General features: G+C 40.8%; 1 long non-coding RNA gene across 2 annotated transcripts in view; it reads right to left on the minus strand.

Moving 5' to 3' along the window:
* The window catches only part of LOC132540892 (uncharacterized), a 232,854-nt gene that overhangs the window by 39,912 nt on the left and 173,068 nt on the right, over positions 1 to 19,874 (minus strand). Inside the window, exon 5 of one of the 2 annotated variants that reach the window (XR_009552043.1) lies at positions 9,348 to 9,414. The exons of the other annotated variant lie outside the window; for it this stretch is intronic. This is a non-coding gene — a long non-coding RNA (uncharacterized LOC132540892). The remainder of the gene's footprint in view (positions 1 to 9,347; positions 9,415 to 19,874) is intronic. 2 annotated transcript variants of the gene reach the window in all.

The following is a 19,874-nucleotide window of genomic DNA, read 5'->3' on the forward strand; positions in this document are numbered from 1 at the left end:
AAGCATCCAATGTCTGCTAAAAATCTCTGAATATGTCAGGTAAGCAGAGTTGGGAGTCCTGAGGACACAGCACAGATAAAAAGAAAAATGTAAAAATCAGTAGTGCATACACGTGGACTGCAGGGAGTCACGCAACAAGAGCAGGGAGAAGATAACAAGATCATGAAGCACTTTCACATCAGAGGTCAAGTTGAAGAGATGGAATAGGAAGGAAGGAACAGGAAAAGAAGGGCTAATGTGATGTAAATAAAACCAGGAGATACTTGCATTCAATGAAGATTTAAGACACAGAGAGCAATCCAGTATGTTAAATGCAGGTAAAATATTTAGAGGATAAGAGGAATCAAGCATTTGATTTCACAGAAAGTAAACTGTGTTTAAGACTCTAGGGATATTCCCAACTACCATGTTAAGCACTGTAAAACATTTACAAGGAGACTATCTTAAATATTTGTGAGGAATCCAGACAGTTAAATTTGTAAATCAAAAGATATAAATTTCCAGTGTAATTGTTCCAATATATAGAAAGTCTTAGGATTTCACCAACAGGATAAATGTGGTTTTTTGTTTGTTTGTTTTTTCACCATAGCACTGTTCAGTTCTGGTTCTGGTGGTGATAGGGATTGAACTTGAGATCTCAGGCAAAGAATCTCTTCGTGTAACTATTATGCTACCCCCATCCTAGCTTAATGAATGGAAGAGATTTGTAGGCAAAAAAATCCAATGATAAAGAAGTCAAGTTAGGGAGATAATTTAGAGGACAAGACTTGCAGGTTCAACCATCATATGCCAGAGTTGAGTGATGCTCCCTCAGAAGAGTAAATAATGACTATTTGTGAGTCCCATGTTCGAGTCTTGCCCCACAATGAAAACATTTTCAGTGTTGTGGTCTCTTTCCCCTCTGCCTCTATAAAACAAACAAACAAACAACAACAAAACAATGGATTCTATTGAAGTTGCAACAGTGCAGAAGGTAAAGTTATTCAATAGCTATTACTGCTTTTTGGCTCAATAACAGATGTTTGGGTGTGTGGCACAAGTTGAACAATAATTCAGCTTTCTTTAGGAAAATTCAGTTTTCTTTAGGAAAATTAATTTGGAAAGCTGATTGGTGCTTGGAGGACACAGGTCAGTATTAATCACACAGTTCTACATTACAATGAAATAGAATTTAGTCATACAGAGAGAAACTATTATAAAGCAATATGGCAGGAAATTTACTGAAATTGCCCAAGTGGCAGAAAATAGGAAATTTCAGGAACCTCCATATATAACAAGAAAATTTTAATTTGTTTATGCTGTCAGAATATAAATTATCTCAGTCTCAAAACTTATTCAAATACTCCATGTGCTTAGAGAAAAACCTATAGGTGCTGACATTCAGAAATTTCCTAATTAAAAAGCCAACTTAACCAATTATTCCCAGTGCACATTGCAGTTAACAAGCCAAGTCCAAGCACATGAGCTTCTAATTAGCAGTTTTAAACCTCACTTTTAAAAATCTGAACAGAATGCTAAGGATGACTTCACATTTGAAGAAAGCCTCTAAACATAAAAGAGATAAAAAAAAACAGAAGACAGGAAACTCAAAAAGGTACAGATATCAGACACACTACAAAGAAGATAGGTTTACTGTACCTAAGCTCAGGGATCTCAGAGATAAACTTTTGTGTCCTTCAGATAAGGATGCTATTAGGATAAGAAAGAGCTATATAAAGAGTAGGAAAGCCATCAGAGGAGGGGATGGGATATGGAGTTCTGGTGGTGGGAATTTTGTAAAGTTGTGCCCTTTTTATCCTATGGTTTTTGTCAGTGTTTCCTTTTTATAAATAACCTTTTTTTTTTTTAAAAAAGGGCTGTAAATGGCGAGTGAAATAGCTTATGTGGACAGGTGCTGCTTTGCCATGCCCAAGACTCCGGCTCAAGCCTGGCCTCCATAGTAATGCAGGATATGTTGATGCTGTGCTCTCTTTGTTTTCCTCTCTCTGCCTCTAAAGGGTCATAAGAATTTTATATATCACATAAATATGTATTTTGTAGTTATTTAGATTATAAATTTTATCACCTTAATAAATATATATGTAGCATTTTAAAAATAAAGCTAAGGTATGTGAGCTCAGACCTACAGGGATGCAGAGATTACATAGGCTCCGGTGACGAATATGGGCCCCAGATCAAATTGATGGGGGTTACAGTTAACAATATTTACATACTTTTCCCATATTTGGGAGCTACTCTCTTCCAATATCCAGCTTTCTAGTCCTTTTCCAACTATGATACCATCTCCCCAGAAAATACCTGCATACTAGCTGCCAGGCTCAGGCAAAAACTAGTAAAGTCATGGGCCCCTTGCAATATACCTAAAATAGACCTACTAGCATTTTCCAAAACAGAGACCCCAAATCTCATCTGCAATATTCTTACTTTTAGGTTCATGATTAGTCAACAATTTGCTCTGCTTTCTATCTTAACTCTTTTTCAACCACCAGGTTCCAGATGATACCATGATGCCAAATAGACTTCCCTGTGAAGATGACCCTACTAATGTATCCTGGAGCCCCACCTCCCTAGAGCCCTGCCCCACTAGGGAAAGAGAGAGACATGATGGGAGTATGGATTGATCTGCCAACGCTCATGTTCAGTGGAGAAGCAATTACAGAAGCCAGACCTTCCACCTTTTGCACCCCATAATGATTCTGGGTCCATGCTCCCAGAGGGCTAAAGAATAGGAAAGCTTCCAATGCAGGGGATTGGATACAAAATTCTGGTGGTGGGAACTGTGTGAAATTGTGAAATTGTACCCCTCTTATCCTATAGTCTTGTCAATATTTCCATTTTATAAATAAATATATAAAAAATAAAGAAAATCTCTCTAAATCCCACTCCAAAAAAAAATCAGAAAGTGAAGAAATATGTCTTGGAAGTCCAAAATCCCAGCAATGGAAAAAAAAAATGTCAAGAGAATTATCATAAGGACATTTTTTTTTTAAGTCTAAAGATGCTAAGCCTCTAGACTAGATGACCTACTAGGCACAGTAAATGAGAAAAGACCTGCCACTCTTGCAAATTTCCCAAAACACCAGGAACATGATTTCCAGGAAGTGTGTGTGTGTGTGGGGGGGGAGAAGTCAGTGCTGTTGACATTTTCTAAAGTGGGAAGAGGTTTGTAGGCAGTAGCTAGGCTGTGTGCAGACAGGAGGGCCTTGGATTCTGAACTGGCCATGCTAAACATCAGATGTCTGCTGAAAATCTATGTGAATATATCAAGTAAGCAGAGTCAGGAGTTCTGCAGGTACAACTAAATTAAAGGTATAGCAAACAAAAGTGATGATGGACAAGAATGGTAGTGAGTGTTATCCATATTTAGTAATTGCACGGTAGAACACAGACACACAGTTGTTGGCACTTAAGATTTATACAGTCATTGGCTTCCACACATCTTTGTTCAGAGGTCTTCTAAAATGTCACTTCACCTAGAGCAATGAAAGAAACCAAGAACAAAGAAATGACATCCAGGAAGTAAGGAAATTGCCAGAACCAATAGTAAAAATACGTATTATAAGTAGATATAACCACAGGAGAAAAAAATTAATCTAGGTGAAACCAGAGGGCAGGAACATAGAAACAAAAAACTCTACACAAATAGTTATCTGGTGGGGCCAGGTGGTGGCGCACCTGGCTAAGCATACACATTATGGTGTGCAAGGACCCTGGTTCAAGCCCTTGATCCCCATCTGCAGGGGGAAAGCTTCATAAATAGTGAAGCAGGGCTGCAAGTGTGTCTTTCCCTTTCTCTCTCTCTCCCCTCTCAAATTCTCTTTGCCTCCATTCAATAAATAAAATATTAATAAATATTTTAAAAAATAACAGATGGCTTGATTTAAAAGTGCCATTGCTAGAATAATGAAAATAATAGATGTTGTAATGTAATGGATTGGAGGGGTAAAGGACTATAAGAGAACTCTCTATCATAAGAAGTGAACAGAGATGATATTCTCCTCAGAACACTGAATTAAATGAATGGCTAAACATGTTTGCAGAAGGCCTGGAATCAGCCATGGTTAAAGTCAATCAATTGATGAGTTTTTTAAAGGGTCAAAGATGGGCCAGGTGAGGAAGATTGAGGTCAGTGGTGTCAGGCAGGGTTCCCTCCCACATTCCTGTATGCCCTTTCTTCTGGGAAGGTTCTCTTCCTTTCTGGAGCTAATGAGTCCTAAACAGTGATGGGGAAGTCTTCGTGTAGACCTCCACCACTGAGGGTGGGGGAATGACTGGCCCTGCTAAGGCAACTGCAGTTTTTTTTTTTTAAATAACTGCCACCAGGGTTATCACTAGGGCTCAGTGCCAGCACTCCTAGTGATTTTCTTTCCTATTTTCTTTGATAGAGGAGATAGATAAGGAGAGCGGAAGACAGATACCTGCAGACCTGCTTCACCGCTCCTAAAGTGTCCCCCCTGCAGGTGGGGAGTGGGGGCTAGAACCTGGGTCCTTGAACATTTTAATGTGTGCGTGGGGTGTTTCACCACCCGGCCCTTCACAGCTTATTTCTATAGCAACATTAAGTGCTAATCTTGAAGTTGATAATTGTGATTGGACCATAAATGATGTGATAATTATCCAAATGACTCTTGGCAGGAAAAACAAAAAGGTTCCTTGTCCTGCTCTAGGATATGGATTAAGTTTGCTTTGATTCTATAAATACACACATACAGGCTTGAAATAACATTTTTTTCCTCAAGAAAATCATGACTGTAAAGGCTAGATATCCTTCCTGAGTTTTGAAACTAAATAGAAAGTATAAAGGGCCAGGAGGTGATCACCTGGTTGAGTGCACACATTATCAAGCAAAGAGACCCAGGTTCAAGCTCCAGTCCCCACCTACAGGATAGAGAAACTTTACAAGCAGTTCTGCAGGTGTCTCTATCTCCCCTCTCTCCATTTTTTCTTTCATCTGAGAGCACAAAGAGAAATTCAGTAGGTAGGAAGGGAGAGATTGAAAGGGAGAGAGATACCTGCTTCATGGTTTGTGAAGTATCACTCCCTGCAAGGCGGGGGGTGGGGTGGGAAGCAGAGGCTTGAATCCATGTCCTTGTTCATGGTTAACCAGGTGCACTACTGCCTGATCTTCTTCCTTCTCAATTTCTAGCCAACATAAATAAATCTAAAACTTAAAAACAGAAGATATGCAGGTTGCTTCAAGCAAAGACAAAGTTTAAATGAGGGGACCAGGAGGTATCTCTTACTTTGCCATGCACTAGGATCTGGGTTCAAGCTTCCAGCTGTAAGAGATGGTTACGTCTTCTCTTCAAAGGAAGATGAATAGAACAAATGTTTAGTACAAAAAAAAGTATAAAATGTTATCATCTATAGCTGCCTGTGCCCCCTAGTTCTGCATTCTCTAGGTCAGATAATATTTCCTGCAGTGCTTGCTAGTCCTCCAGTAGAGACCCTCCACTTCTCTCTCTTTCCTTATTTAAGCAATGGAAGGATTGTGAGCTCTGAAGCCCAGCCCAAGCATGGAGGAGACAGTTCTGCATCAGGTCTAAAAGGGAGAAGTGTGAGGAGGTGTGCTACTGCCTGACTGCCACTATTGTCTGCACACCCTTTTGCAAAAGAATAAATGTCTTGCTTCATCTCATCTTTTGCCTGAACAATTAATTTTAATTGGACATTGTTTACAACACAGCTACCACACAGAGCAGTGGAGGCTTGTGGACTCAAAGCCCCAGAGGGGAAGTGGGAAAAAATCCTGGTGAGGAACAAAGCAAAAATCTTGAAGAAATGAGACCTGAACTCTCTGAGCCTCCTGAGATGCATCAAAGCTAAGTTGTGGGCCACCCCCAGGCACCAACTCTGGCTGGCATGTTCCTACACAGCAACCCATCACTGGGGCTGGCTGGATCGACTCCTCTGGGCTGCTCAGCACACTGTGCTGTTTTGAAGGGCTGAATAGAACCACGAAACTAACCAGCATGGAGGAAGCCACCTGATGAGACATTCCTCTCTAGGGGACAGACTTACTTGAACGAAGGAACTGAAATTTCAACAGCTGAGCTTGAGACAGCTGCACTAGAAACCCATAGGGAGGCTGGGGGTCCTGTGCTTTCTACTGTATCCTGGCAACACTCCTCACTGCTGCTGACCCAGAAGAGAGCCTCTGAGGCTTCAGGAAGGCCTGGAAAGGATCCCATTTCCAGCTAAGTTACAGAGACTGCCTACAATTAACTAGAAGGAGCAGCACCAGATTTGGGGGCTTAAATCCGTTAAGCATTTCTCTATCCAACCAACTCATGCTAGTCATTCTTCCTAGAAATGACTTCAATTCACTGTCTCTTAATTCCCCTTAGGTTAGAGCTATAGTAAAAAAAGGAGATTGGGGAAGGAAATAAATATTTAAGAAGTATCTTCTCTCTGCTAGAAGTTTTGCCCACATAATCACATTTCACTTGAAGCCAGAAATCACTATGATGATGCTTATTTTAAGCATGAAAACATTTTTAAAAAACCTGCATCTCAGTTTAAATATAGCAGGTCCTTGAATAACACTGTTACACTGAACTTTTTTTTTTAATTTCAGCATTGATGAGAAATAAGCAAACTTCTCTGACATTGGACAAAGCAATAATATTTAAGGAACTCGTTTTGTTGGGATTCCTTTCACTTAAAGCCAAAATTCCCAAGAGCCTATTGGTCACAGTAAGCTCTCTCACCTAACCTGTTTTCCTTTCTGCAATAAGGCAAAGCTGCCACTACCAGAGACTCCACCCTATTTATTTATAGAAGCCATGTAGGAATATCCCATGAATTCAGACTAAATAAACATGCTTGTCCCTCATTCATCAATTAAGAGTCCTCCTGCAGCAATTTCTCTCTTCTGTTAAGTCCTTTAAAGACCTGATTACTTGCTGTCTCTCACCTTGCCCAGTGAATGCTGGAATACTCTGTTGGACACCCTTAATAACCCCAACCTCTGAGGAGACTGCCTAGATTGGAAGCTATGATAAGCAAAGCACTCTAAGTCTCCTGTCTGGATTCCATGAATTATTCAAAGGCCTATTAGGAAGCAATCCATTCAGGAAGTGGGCAGACTGGATTGCTTCAAGTCTCGCCTAGGTTTCCCTCCTAGCTTAGTGAAAGTATGTGCTTGGGAAGGATGTTCTTATTTCCCAATCCTTTAAGAACTGGTCCAGAGCAAGGTCTGGGCCCCAGCTTTATCCTCTCCTTGGTTATGTACCTCCTTTAGTATCTACTCAAAGGGGAAAAAAAAATCAAATATAACAGGAGCTGACCCCTCTGGTTTATGGTGGTGTGGGATACTGAGGTGATTTCTGTATAAGATGTGCCAGTACTGTGTCCTGAACATAGCTTGTCACAGACATTATCCTTGGATTATCACTGGTAAACCATTCCCTGATCTTCTCATGACCTGAGGTCATTGAGAGCAGAAATCATCCTTTGTTTAGCGATGTTGACCCAGCCTCTAAGCAAGTGCTAGCTCTTTCTAGATTGCTGCCCTCACCAATACTGAATGAACTGAATAAACAAGACTCAGAGATGTTGAGTAACCTGGCCAGTCCCAAATGCAAGAGGTAGCTGGACCCAAACATGACTGCAGTCTGTCTAAACCCCCAAATACCTCCTGTACCTCACTGAAGACTAAGCAACTCATTATCTGTGGCTGTTTGAAAATGCATGTGGGCTTAAAGGCTGCTATTTTCAGATCAGAACTAATTCCCATACAAATCAGTCCAGAGGGTTACCAGGCAGAATTATAGATCTAGAGCCATAAAGTTCTCCCATCCAAATACTAACCATCCCTAATTCTGCTTAGCTCCTGAGATCAGAGGAGATGGGCCCTGTTCAGGTTGGTCTGGCTACAGACTAGAACCAGAAAGCTCTCAAAGTCAAGGCCACAAATATAGAGCTTGACTGAGCTGGGAAAACTTTGAAACACCCCTTTCCCACCTTTTTTAAGATTCAGTTTTTTTTTAAAAAAAAACAAAAACATAACCTCTAGGTTAAAGGAAAAGTGTTCTTCCAACCACCAACAGCTAGCTGACCTTAGCAGCTTATTTAGTCAAAACAATCATAGCATATCTGCATGAAGGGACATCAGGTACCTGATGTGACTTTGCAGAGATGTCCCCTCAGACTCGGGGCTGTCAGTCAGGTGCAGGAGCAGAGGGTGGCAGGATTTTAGCTCAGTCTTCTGAATGTTTCTCTTGCCTTCCTTTTTGCAAAATCTATGAAAGTCATTCACCTTCCAGGCCTGGACTTTCCAAAGCTCTTTGATTTCAAAATGCTAAGCAAGCAACATAGTTTTAAAAAGTGTTTTGATACCAGAGATGGAACAGACAAGCAATGTTCCAAGGAATGTTTGCAAAAACTAAGATGTACACTTCCTGAGTTTAGAGTTCAGAAATGTGGCCACAAGAACTTCTTAAAACTGAAAACATACACGTGAACTAAATATTACAAATTAAATTGATATTAATGAAGAGACTGTGTCTTTTGTCCAAATGAATTAAAAGGGATAACTAAAAATAATGAGGACAGCAAGGAGATTTCCCTGGAATTATAAATTTCTTAGAGATAAAAATAATTTTTTAAATTTCTGTGAAGTGTCTGGATTTATATCTGAAAGCTAGTAAATTGAAAAATGACCATCCCATTCAACAGTTACTCATATAATAATATAGATGCAATGATTCTCAGTATTAACTTTCTTTGTAAAAACGAAAGTAGGGCTTAACTTCTATTTTTTTTTTTCTGGAGAATAATTCCTGTGCCTACTAGCTTGTAAACAGAAATCCACAAGTACAACAGATCAGGTTAACAGCTAACCAGTTATCCCTGAGACTGGATCACTGAGTCAGGTACTCGGGGGAGAGGGAAAGCAATGGGTTGTATTTCATCTGATTTTCACCACTTCAGTAAGCTTTTTTTTTTATTTTATTTTATTTTATTTTAGGAGGGGTACAACTCCACACAATTCCCACCGCCCAATCTCCATATCCCACCCCCTCCCCCGATAGCTTTCCCATTCTCTATCCCTCTGGGAGCATGGACCCAGGGTCATTGAGGGTTGCAGAAGGTAGAAGGTCTGGCTTCTGTAATTGCTTCCTCGCTGAACATGGGCGTTGAATCAGTAAGCTTTAGTGGAGTCCTGCCCAACACCAGGGTTACAATGTCAGGGTAAAGCAATTCACCCTGGCCAAAGGGACAACATTTCAGTAATCCCTCCCCATTGACCTCAATATGCAACCAGACTTATCACAATGAGATATAAAAACAGGCACCAAAAAGTAGATGCCAACTTAAGAGAAGCTGTGAAATGTCATACTAACCTTGAGACGTGGCCTAAGATGGAGATGTAGGAAGATTCTGAATCCATCTCCTCTGGGTACAGCAAATCTACAGATAAAAAAATGAAACAATCCCCCTGGAGACAGAACTGAGATACAGAGAAGAGATTGGTGATTATTAGAAGGGAGAAAGGTTGTGAGGCTCAGATTTCCAGTAATAAAATAAGTCATGGGGGTGAAATATAAAGCATGGTGACTGTAGTCAATTATAATTTGGAAATTACTAAAAATACAGTAAGTAGACACTACAATCATTCTGTAATACATATTACGATTGTCACACTGTTGTATACCTAAAACTAATGTTACTAAAACCAAGAATGAAAATCCATATAAAATTTTATATCATGAAGATAAGGGCAGAATATATATGGCCCTAGGTGGTGGCACACATGGTTGAGCACATATTACAATGCACAAGAAACTGGGTTTAAGCCCCCAGTTCCCAACTATAGGGGAAAGCTTTACAAAACAGTGAAGCAGTGCTGCAGGTGTCTTCCCCTTCCCTCTTGATTTCTCTCTGTCTCTAACAAATAAAGAAAAACATAGAATACTTCATGACTTTTCAGACAACCTAATAGGAGGAATACTACACCACTATGGAAAATATACCCACTAAAAAGATTAAACTATTATTGAAGTTATTATCCATTTATGTATAAAAACAAAGAAATTATATGGCCCCAACAACCTATATCTCCCTCTCCTCCCCATAGCTGAAGCTCAGAGGCAGTTGCATCCTCAGAATCTATCACAACACATTTCTTCAAAACACCACTCTGGACAATTGGATATGGATCCAAGACAGAATTCTTGCCATTACCCACCTTACCCCCTCCAGTATGAAAAGCTGTTTTTGTGTGTATCACCATACACTCACACATACAGACATGTAGATAGAGAGTTCCCAGCTACACACCAAGATGCTCACCTGTCCTTGACTATACTAAGCAACTTCAAGCATCTGTGCCTTGTTTTATTTGATTTCCTATACCTATCATTTATTCTTTGTGACTCTATGCATTTATTTTTACTTTCTGAAGTGTGCCCTTCAACCATGATTAAGTGTTAAAAGTTTGAATTTATTTCACAAGAGAAGTCTGGGGGTTACAGTTGTCCCTTATTTATCACGGTTAATCAGTTCCAAACTCTACCATAGCCCGTCACCAGGCATATAAGGAAGTGCCCCCTCAGGTGACTGCTTCCTTCAGCATTGGAGTCACCCCATCTCTGCCAAGCAGAGCAAAAACAAGATGTCCTTACCTAAATGGTCAAACTATGATCACAATAAACATTAGCAGTGCTTTTAGCTGCTGCTTTGGGGTGGTTTACTGTACTATAATCAGTGTACTTTGCAAGCTTTTGGTTCTGTTTTATCTTCTGTCAACAGTTAAAATGACCTTTTACCAGGAAAATGATTGGACTGTCATCTGGTGATGATTCCATCCATGATGGTTTAAGGATTATGGTGTGACTCTTGTGATAACTGCCTTGTGTCCACTATGCAGTTCAGCCTGTTCAATGTGGGCAATGTGAATTCTCTCATTCAGCAGTCACAGCTAAATGTAAGCATTGTAATGTTACCTTTCTCCAAAAACTATAATCATGCATTGCACAAACTATAAAATGCTACGGGGGGAAAACCAGTAATTTGCCATTTCATTTCCCATGCCTATCCCTACAAGTAACATGAGAAGGGAAGAAAGCATAATAGTGATGCAAAAAGGTTTTCCTGCCTAAGTCTCCAAAGTCCCAGCCAGGTTCAATCCTTAACAACACCATCAGTCAGGGCTGAGCAGTACTATGATTAATAAAAACTTAATTAATTAATTAATTAAGAATTAATGCATACTTAAGCTGGAAAAATAACTCACTTGGATAGTGCACTGCTTTGCCATGTGTGTGACCCAGGTTTGAGTCTGGCCCTCACTACATTGAAGGGAGCTTCGGTGTAATGGTTTCTTTTTCACTCTCCTCTCTGCCTTAAAAAAAAAAAAGTAATGCATTTTCATGAAAATTCACAGTACAGACCTTTATTTGAAAAAAAAAGTTTAACTTTTTATCTAACTTCATCTAACTTCTCAACCAGACCCTTGTCTGCTTCTCTGTGCTTTTACACACACACACACACACAGACACACACACACACACGCACACACACACACACTTACATACTTGTAAGCACAGATCTTAGCTAATCCCCCTTGTAGATTAAGAGTCCCTTTTCAATATATTGTTCTTTACCTCATCCCATCACCAGGGCTTCACCATTCTGGGCTGATTTTTCTCAGATAGAGACACTATTGCACTGACACCTCCTCCAGTACTATGGAACTCCCATTAGTATATTGCCAAAACAAGTCTTTTGATAATTCTGATCAAGATTTGATGATTGCCATTTCTTGAGAGTTTGCTACATACCTTGCAGTGCAGAACAGAGATCTTGAAGTGTCTGAGGTAAAGGCATTAACCCTTGTGAAATGGGGAAACTAGAAAGTCTACTTGTTTCTGGGAAAACAGTTGTCAAATTTACCTGTGAGAACCATGGCTGTCTTTACTTGCTAATCAACTCCAGTATTTTGGACCAGTGTCCAGCATGGGGAAAGCTCTCAATAAATATGTTGTATGAATGAATGAGTCATGGGGTTAATTAATTTCTACTTGATGCACTTAAGAAACAAATGTGACTTGTCAACTTTATGCTTCCAAAGGGTAAAGTCCATGTGTTCTTTCCAGACCTTCATTTGGATAACTGGACTGCCCTCTCTATCTGAAGGTTGCCAGAGCCCATCATGAGTCTATGGTATGAAATTCACAGGAGAACAGAGGTCCCTGGTACTGAGAACACCATGCTAAATTAAGTGCAAACCACGTGAACAAAATGTTCCAGCCTTTTTCCTCTTGTCTCTTTTGGCAGATTTTTTTTTAACTCTTCATGGGAATAGGGGAGTAGTGTAGCGGGTTAAGTGCACGTGGTGTGAAGTGCAAGGACCAGCATAAGAATCCTGGTTCGAGCCCCTGGCTCCGCACCTGCAAGGGAGAAGCTTCACAGGTGGTGAAGGAGGTCTGTGGGTGTCTATCTTTCTCTCCCCCTCTCTGTCTTCGCCTTCCTTCTTCATTTCTCTCTGTTCTATCTAACAATGATGACATCAACAACAACAACAATAACTACAACAATAAAAAAGGGAAACAAAAGGGAAAATAAATAAATAAATAAAATTATAAAAAAATAAAAAATAAAATCTTCATTGAGGATTAATGGTTTACAGTTGGCAGTAAAATATAATAGTTTGTATATGCATAACATTTCCCAGTTTCCACATAACTGTTCAACCCCCACCAGGTCCTTCTTTGGCAGATTTTTATTATACTCAAATGTTCTCTTCGGTCTAACCTAGTTAAGAAAAGAATGAAGTCACGCCCAGTTGAGTGCACATGTTACCATGCACAAGGACCCAGGATTAAGCCCCTGGTTCCTACCTGAAGTGGTGATGGTGGTGGTGGGGTTTCATAAGTGATGAAACAGTGCTGCAAGTCTCTCTCTCTCTCTCTCTCTCTCTCTCACTCTCTCTCTCTCTCTCTCTCCCTCTCCCTCTCCCTCTCCCTCTCCCTCTCCCTCTCCCTCTCCCTCTCCCTCTTTCTCTCTCTCTCATCTTCCCATTCTCTTAGTTTCTCTCTGTCCTGCCAAATGAAGGAAGAGGAATGTTTGTTGGAGTGGTGCATTCATCATGAAGGCACTGAGCCCTATTGATAATCCTGGTAGAGAGAAGAAAAATGAATATATACAGAATAACACCTATGGGTATATGTGTGTGTGTGTGTGTGTGTGTGTGTGTGTGTGTGTGTGTATCTAGTCTTAAGTAGTCAGGAACAAACTAGATTATTTTGTAGAAATTAATCCATAATAATATCTTTAAATAGGCATGGTGGAGGGAAGGATCACATATTAGGTGGCAGCGCACACATTACCACGTACAAGGACCTGCTTTCAAGTCCCTGCTCTCCATCTGGAGGGGGAAAGATTCATAAGCAGTGAAGCAAGTCTGCAGGTGACTATCAATCTCCCACTCTCCTCTCAATTTTTTCTGTCCTATCAAAGAAGAAGAGGAAGAGGAAGAGGAGGAGGAGGAGGAGGAGGAGGAGGAGGAGGAGGAGGAGGAGGAGAAGGAGAAGGAGAAGGAGAAGGAGAAGGAGAAGGAGAAGGAGAAGGAGAAGGAGAAGGAGAAGGAGAAGGAGAAGGAGAAGGAGAAGGAGAAGGAGAAGGAGAAGGAGAAGGAGAAGGAGAAGGAGAAGGAGGACACTAGAAAAACAAATGGCCTCCAGGAGTGGTAGATTCATAGCACTGGCACCAAGCCCCGGTGATAACCCTGGTGGCATAATGAAAAGACAAAAGGCATTATGACAGAAGGTGAGGCACCAAAGGGTAAATAATGATCTGATCTCTCTGTAGGAAATGATAGCAATTCAGATGTCTGTTAGAGGAAGAAATCTATGCCTGTAAGACAGTTGCCTCCAAATTTAACTACCCAGAGAAATACATATCTTGTGCCATAAGGGAGAGCAGGCCATGGTCATGATCATGTGGGAGACAGAGGCAGTCCCGTGGAGCCAGAGTCTAGGTATCCTCTCACCATTATAACCTGCTCTGGGGTTCAGGTCCCTGGCCATCATTATCATTTGTAAAATTATAAATGTCTACATAGCACTTCTCCAAATTACATCTTTGCTTAGAATACAAAGTCTTTCCAAAACCAGATTTATCTTCTCAATTAGCTCTCTGGTGGGCTCCTTAAAATTATTTCAGATTTTCTACTGTCTCACTGATATTTTTATTTTATAATTTAATTAATTAAAAAAGAGAGAAAAGAAAAGAAAAGAAATTATTTCAGATCAGGCTGGAACTGAAGAAAATGAAGGTAGTGGAAATGGTGTTGATTTACTCATCAATTATTTTTAAGGTTGGTCCTTTCCAAAACAAATGGGAGTTTATTCTTTCTTTTTAATCTAGAAAATTCCAGGAATCTCTGTTCTGTTTCTGTGAAAAAAACTCATTTAGGCATTATAAATAATGCTGTGATTGTGTTTGAGTCATACCAGATGCAACCACTGAACAGTAGCCTCCTGTGATGTCTCAGGCTTCTGAGACATTATCAATAGTTCCCATCACTGAATATGCAGCCATCATCCTGGCATCATTTCTAAATTCAAAGGCACAGGAAAAATGCAAAAAAAAATCCAGGATAATGCCTTATGTTTCTCCCATATAAATCAAGAGGAATATAATTAATATCTAAAAAAAGAGCTAGCATCTCAAAATCTCTTTGAGGTTAGCAAAATAAATTACCTAGAAATCTTAAATAAGAGGGTAGAAAAATCAAAAAGCAGAGCACATTAAAAAAAGCTCAAGGGTAAATATGTTAAAATGAATCAAGCTTCCTCCTCCTTCTCATCCTAGCCCTCTGTTCCTTTCAGAACAATTCAGTCCAAAAGAATGAGGGTGGGGAAGGGCTGAGGGTCATAGTGGAACTTGAGTAGTATCAGAACACAAACAGGAGAACAGGCAGTGGTAGAGCATGGAAAATGAATTGTATATAAGGTTTTGATCATATAAGTAATTATCTTAAAGGTATTCATAGTTTAGTTTCTTAGAATTGGGAAGGGAGAAAATGAGAATAAACCTATGAAGGTGGATTGGAGTAAATGGATCATTATATATTTACAGTGAATAGACAATACAGAAATTCACAGAAATAAGTGTGTGTACACAGATATTAATATACATATATTCTCTAGCTCATTTCACTAAAAGTATCATAGGGATGACACTCAACATACCTTTGAGGTCACACCCTGATTTCTGTGTATTATTCTCTGTTAAGATGAATGAGGATTTCTTGGGGAAATGATTTGAGAAGGCAGAGTACAAGATAAAACTGGGGCATCTTTGTGTCCTAGAGAGTTTTTAAAGAGCATTCAAAGAATAAAAATAACTAAAAGAATACTAATAACAGTTTTAAAAGTCCAAAAACCTAGATATAGACCAGATTCTGTGTGAGAGAGCATATGTTCACACGTATCCATAAATTAATGCAAAATATATACCTGAAAGCAGAAGTACACTAGAGTTTGCAGTGAATACCCCCCTAACACTTCCTCTCCACTATTCCAAGCTTTGGGTCCATGATTGCTCAACAATTTGTTTGGCTTTGTATGTTAACTCTCTTTTCAGCCACCAAGTTCCAGATGCCATAAGGATGCCGGCCAGGCTTCCCTGGACTGAAGACCCCACCAATGTGTCCTGGAGCTCTGCTTCCCCAGAGACCCACCCTACTAGGGAAAGAGAGAGGCAGACTGGGAGTATGGACTGACCAGTCAATGTCCATGTTCAGCGGGGAAGCAATTACAGAAGCCAGACCTTCCACCTTCTGCAACCCACAACGACCCTGGGTCCATGTTCCCAGAGGGATAGAGAATGGGAAAGCTCTCAAGGAAGGGGATGGGATATGGAGATTGGGTGGTGGGAATTGTGTGGAGTTGTATCCCTCCTACCCTATGGTTTTGTTAATTTATCCTTTCTTAAATAAAAAATAATTTTAAAAAAAGATGATCTTATTGTTGGAGTTAGCAATGAACAGAAAAGGATGCCATTACCACTGGTATTATCTAGTTAGCATTGTTCTGGAGTTTTTAGAAAAAAGAAAAAGAGGCAGGATTCTAACTTAACTACTCAAATGAAGACAAATCCTGTTTTTTTAAAAAAATATATTTTTTATCTTATTTATTGGCTAGAGACATCCAGAAAGGGTTAGTGGAAAGGGGGAGAGAGACACCTGCAACACTGCTTCACCACTCTCAAAGCCTTCCCCTGCATGTGGGGGCCGGTGGCTCGAGACCAGGTCCTTGCACACTATAACATCTGTACTCAACCAGGTGCACTACCACCTGGACCCTGAAAACGAATTCTTAGCAGACTTAAAACTTAGATAGAACATACACAAAAAGCATACACTTGTCATATATATCAAGAATAATCTGATAGAAGACATAGTTCAGAATACATTGTTACAATGAAATAAAAAAGAGAAGTTCATTATCAGAAAATTATTTGGATATTCTTTGTGTTAAAATAACTACAAGTCATTAAGAAGAATAAAAAACACCAAAACAGAAGGAAAAAAAAGAAACAAGAGATATGAAAAAAGGATTCCCTAAAAGGAAATTAAAATAGCAATATACAAGTGACAAAATGTTTGATCTTACTATCTAGCAAAATGTGAAATAAAAATGTGAACAATCACTTGTTTCCTTCAAAGTGTCAAAGATGTTTAAGTAACCGCTGGGGTCTTTGAGATATCTCAGCGTTAGAGCACAGGACTTGCATTCTAGAGACCCCTGAGTCCCTAGGTTTAATCCCTAGTACTGCCATATGCCAGAGTTGAGTGGTTCTCTGGCATATCTCTCTCTCTCTCTCTTTCTTCCCCCCCCTCTCTTTCTCTCTCATATGAAAGACAAAGCAAATGTATGCGTCTCTAGGGGCAGGAGATATCCTATCAGGTAGAGTGCATAACTTATCATATGTCAGGCCTAGGTGCCAGCCCAATACCACAAATGGGTTCCATGGATGGTGGAATGATGCTATAGTGTTTCTCACTCTCTCTCATCAAAGAAAGAGAAAACTGTCCTAGGGATGGTACATAAACATGCATGAGGCCTCAGAATCACATTAATACTAGGGGAGCAAGGCAGTGGCACATCCAGTTGAATGCACACTATTTGCACAAGGACATGGGTTCAAGGCACCACTCCCCACCTGCAGGGGGGAAGCTTCACAAGTGGGAAAGCAGGTTTGTCTCTCTCTTCTCTTTTTTTTTCATGTTTTTAAATATTTTTATTTAAATACTTTAAGCAAACAAGTTTTACAAAGAAGCCACTGCACTGTCCTGTTTGACCAAAGCATGCCATCTACACCAATGTCCCGAGACGACACAGCAGAAGACTCCACGTGTCCACTGTGACGTCCTCAGCCACTCCTGCCCAGGAGCAGACTCCTGCACACGCTGCTCCAGTCTCCTCTCACACAGGAAACACGTTAAGAGGACGCCAGCACTGCTTATGGCTCTGGTGCTCAATACGACGCGTGCCTGGCTGCTCGACCCGCCCCCAAAGCCAGTCACCGGAGCGAACACTGCTGATTCATTTTACAGGGAAAGTACAACACAGCTGAGCTTAAACAACGTGCCTAGGTGCAGTGTCTGGTTTTTTATTAGTGGTTTAATAGTGACTAACAGGGTTGTGAAAGAACAGGTACAATTCCACAGTCCGCCCACCCCTCTAGTTATTCCTCTGGGGAAGGACGATTCAGAGAGGCGGGGGGGGGGGGGGGGGGGGGGTCTCTCTCTTCTCTATCTCTACCTCCCGTCTCAATTTTTAAAAATTTTTAAATTATTATTTATTTATTTGTTTATTTTTTACCAGAACACTGCTCAGCCCTGGTTTATGGTGGTGTGGGAGATTGAACCTGGGACTGCGGAGCCTCAAGTATGAGAGTCTCTTTGCATAACCATTATGCTGCTTACCCCACCCCTCCCTTCTCAATTTTTCTCTGCCTGATCAAATAGAGAAAAAAAGGAAGGATGGAAGGAAGGAAGAAAGGAAGGAAGGGAGGGAGGAAAGAAGGGAGGGAGGAAGGAAGGAAGGAAGGAAGGAAAAATGGATCCAAGAGTGGTGGGTTTGTAATGCCAGCACCAAGTCCTAGCAATAACCATAATGACAGGAGGAGGAGCAGGAGGAGGAGGAGATGGTGATGATGATGACCCACTTGCTGGTCTCCTCTCAAACTCTAAGGCAGACTACTCAAGGGGTGAGGTCTGAGTCCTCACTGCAGTATTAACAGCGTAGCTCCCACATTGGGCAGATACTTAGTCAATAATCTGTGAAACAAACCTGACCTGGAATTGTAACAGCTGCTTCAATAAAGAGCAGCATGCAAGACCAGGCAGTGGTTCATCGAGTTAAGCACACACATTAAGGTGCACAAGGACCTGGGTTCAAGCTCCTGGTGTCCACTTGCTTCATAAGTGGTAAAGCAGTGCTATAGCTCTCTCTCTCTCTCTCTCTCTCTCTCTCTCTCCATCCCTATTTCCCCATTCCCTTTCACTTTCACTCTGTCTCTAGCCAAAATAAATGAGAAATGAACACATCACATAATAAACAACGTTGAAAATCAACCAGACTCACAGATACTATAAACTAATTTCAAATGTTAAACCTTTGTGAACCCCCTTTACCAGACCACCAGCATCTTGGGGGGGGGGGGGAAGCCTTCTGTGCTCTGTGTCTTGTCTAATTATACCCTGTCCCAGTATGCCCATCAGCCCTTCTTGAATTGAAATTGACTGTCCTTCACACTTGTTTCTCAGCTGTTAGTCTCTGACCTGTTGTGTCCAAACAGCACAGTTTTTGCAAATCGTACCAGTAAATAACATCCTTTTCCCCTGTCTAGTCTTCTCCCCAGGAGATGAAGAGAGAGTATGAATATAAACTGTATCCCCCCCTCTACTCCATGGCCTCCCCCCATCCACCCTGTGTGGAGAGGCAGGTAATCAGGGTTCCTGTGTGCTTTTGTTTAAGGGAACTGGGCCAGAGAAAAGTGATGCTGGTTTTTCATATTTTTCCCCCTTTTTGGTGCACAAAAAATTCCATTTATCTCTGAACCACAGGAGCTCAGACAACATCTGGCTGAGGAAATCAGACTGAGAGTGGAAAGCAGAAACCGATTAAGAGGAGCTTGGAAAACAGGCCACTGCCTGATTGGATATGGTGAGGAATGAAGACTCCCCCAGAGGGCTTGTGAGCATGGCAGCAGTGATGTGATGAAAGCAGCGATTAAAGAAGATGAAATATAAGCAGGACAAGTTGAAGGGAGGGCTGAGGACCTGAGGAAGCAGCCATCCAGCCTCGGGAGGTAGAGACATGTGAGCAAACGCCAGGGTATTTGGCACAGGATCCGTGACTCTTTATCAATGAGCATATGCCCACCCTGAAGTCACTTCACTGCCAAATTGCCACCAGCTTTTGATGCTCTTAATATATTTTGGGAAGGCAAAAATAATCCCACGAGCAACTGAGCATTTTCATTAAAGTGATAATGAAATTTTATCTCTGTGACGAGGCTGATCTAACTGAATGTGGAGCTGCTGAACCCATGAGCTCTAGCTTGAACATGGGGAATGGTTGGTGGGGCCCAAAAGGAGCTCCCCAGAATGTGTGCTAGGCTCTTATTCACAGAATTAACTAGCACAATGGAAACAAAAGCTTTTTTTTCCCCCTGAATTTCCACCAGGGTTATCATTAGAGTTTGTGCGAGCATGACTACACCTCTTCTGGAAGCCATTTCTCTTATTTTTCTCATAGATAGATATATATAGATAGACAGATAGACAGACAGACAGATAGATGCATAGGTAGATACAGACAAAAAGACAGACAGACAGCAAGACCACTCCACAC

The sequence above is a fragment of the Erinaceus europaeus genome, chromosome 10, assembly GCF_950295315.1.
Source record: "Erinaceus europaeus chromosome 10, mEriEur2.1, whole genome shotgun sequence".
In the NCBI taxonomy this organism is placed as follows: domain Eukaryota; kingdom Metazoa; phylum Chordata; class Mammalia; order Eulipotyphla; family Erinaceidae; genus Erinaceus; species Erinaceus europaeus.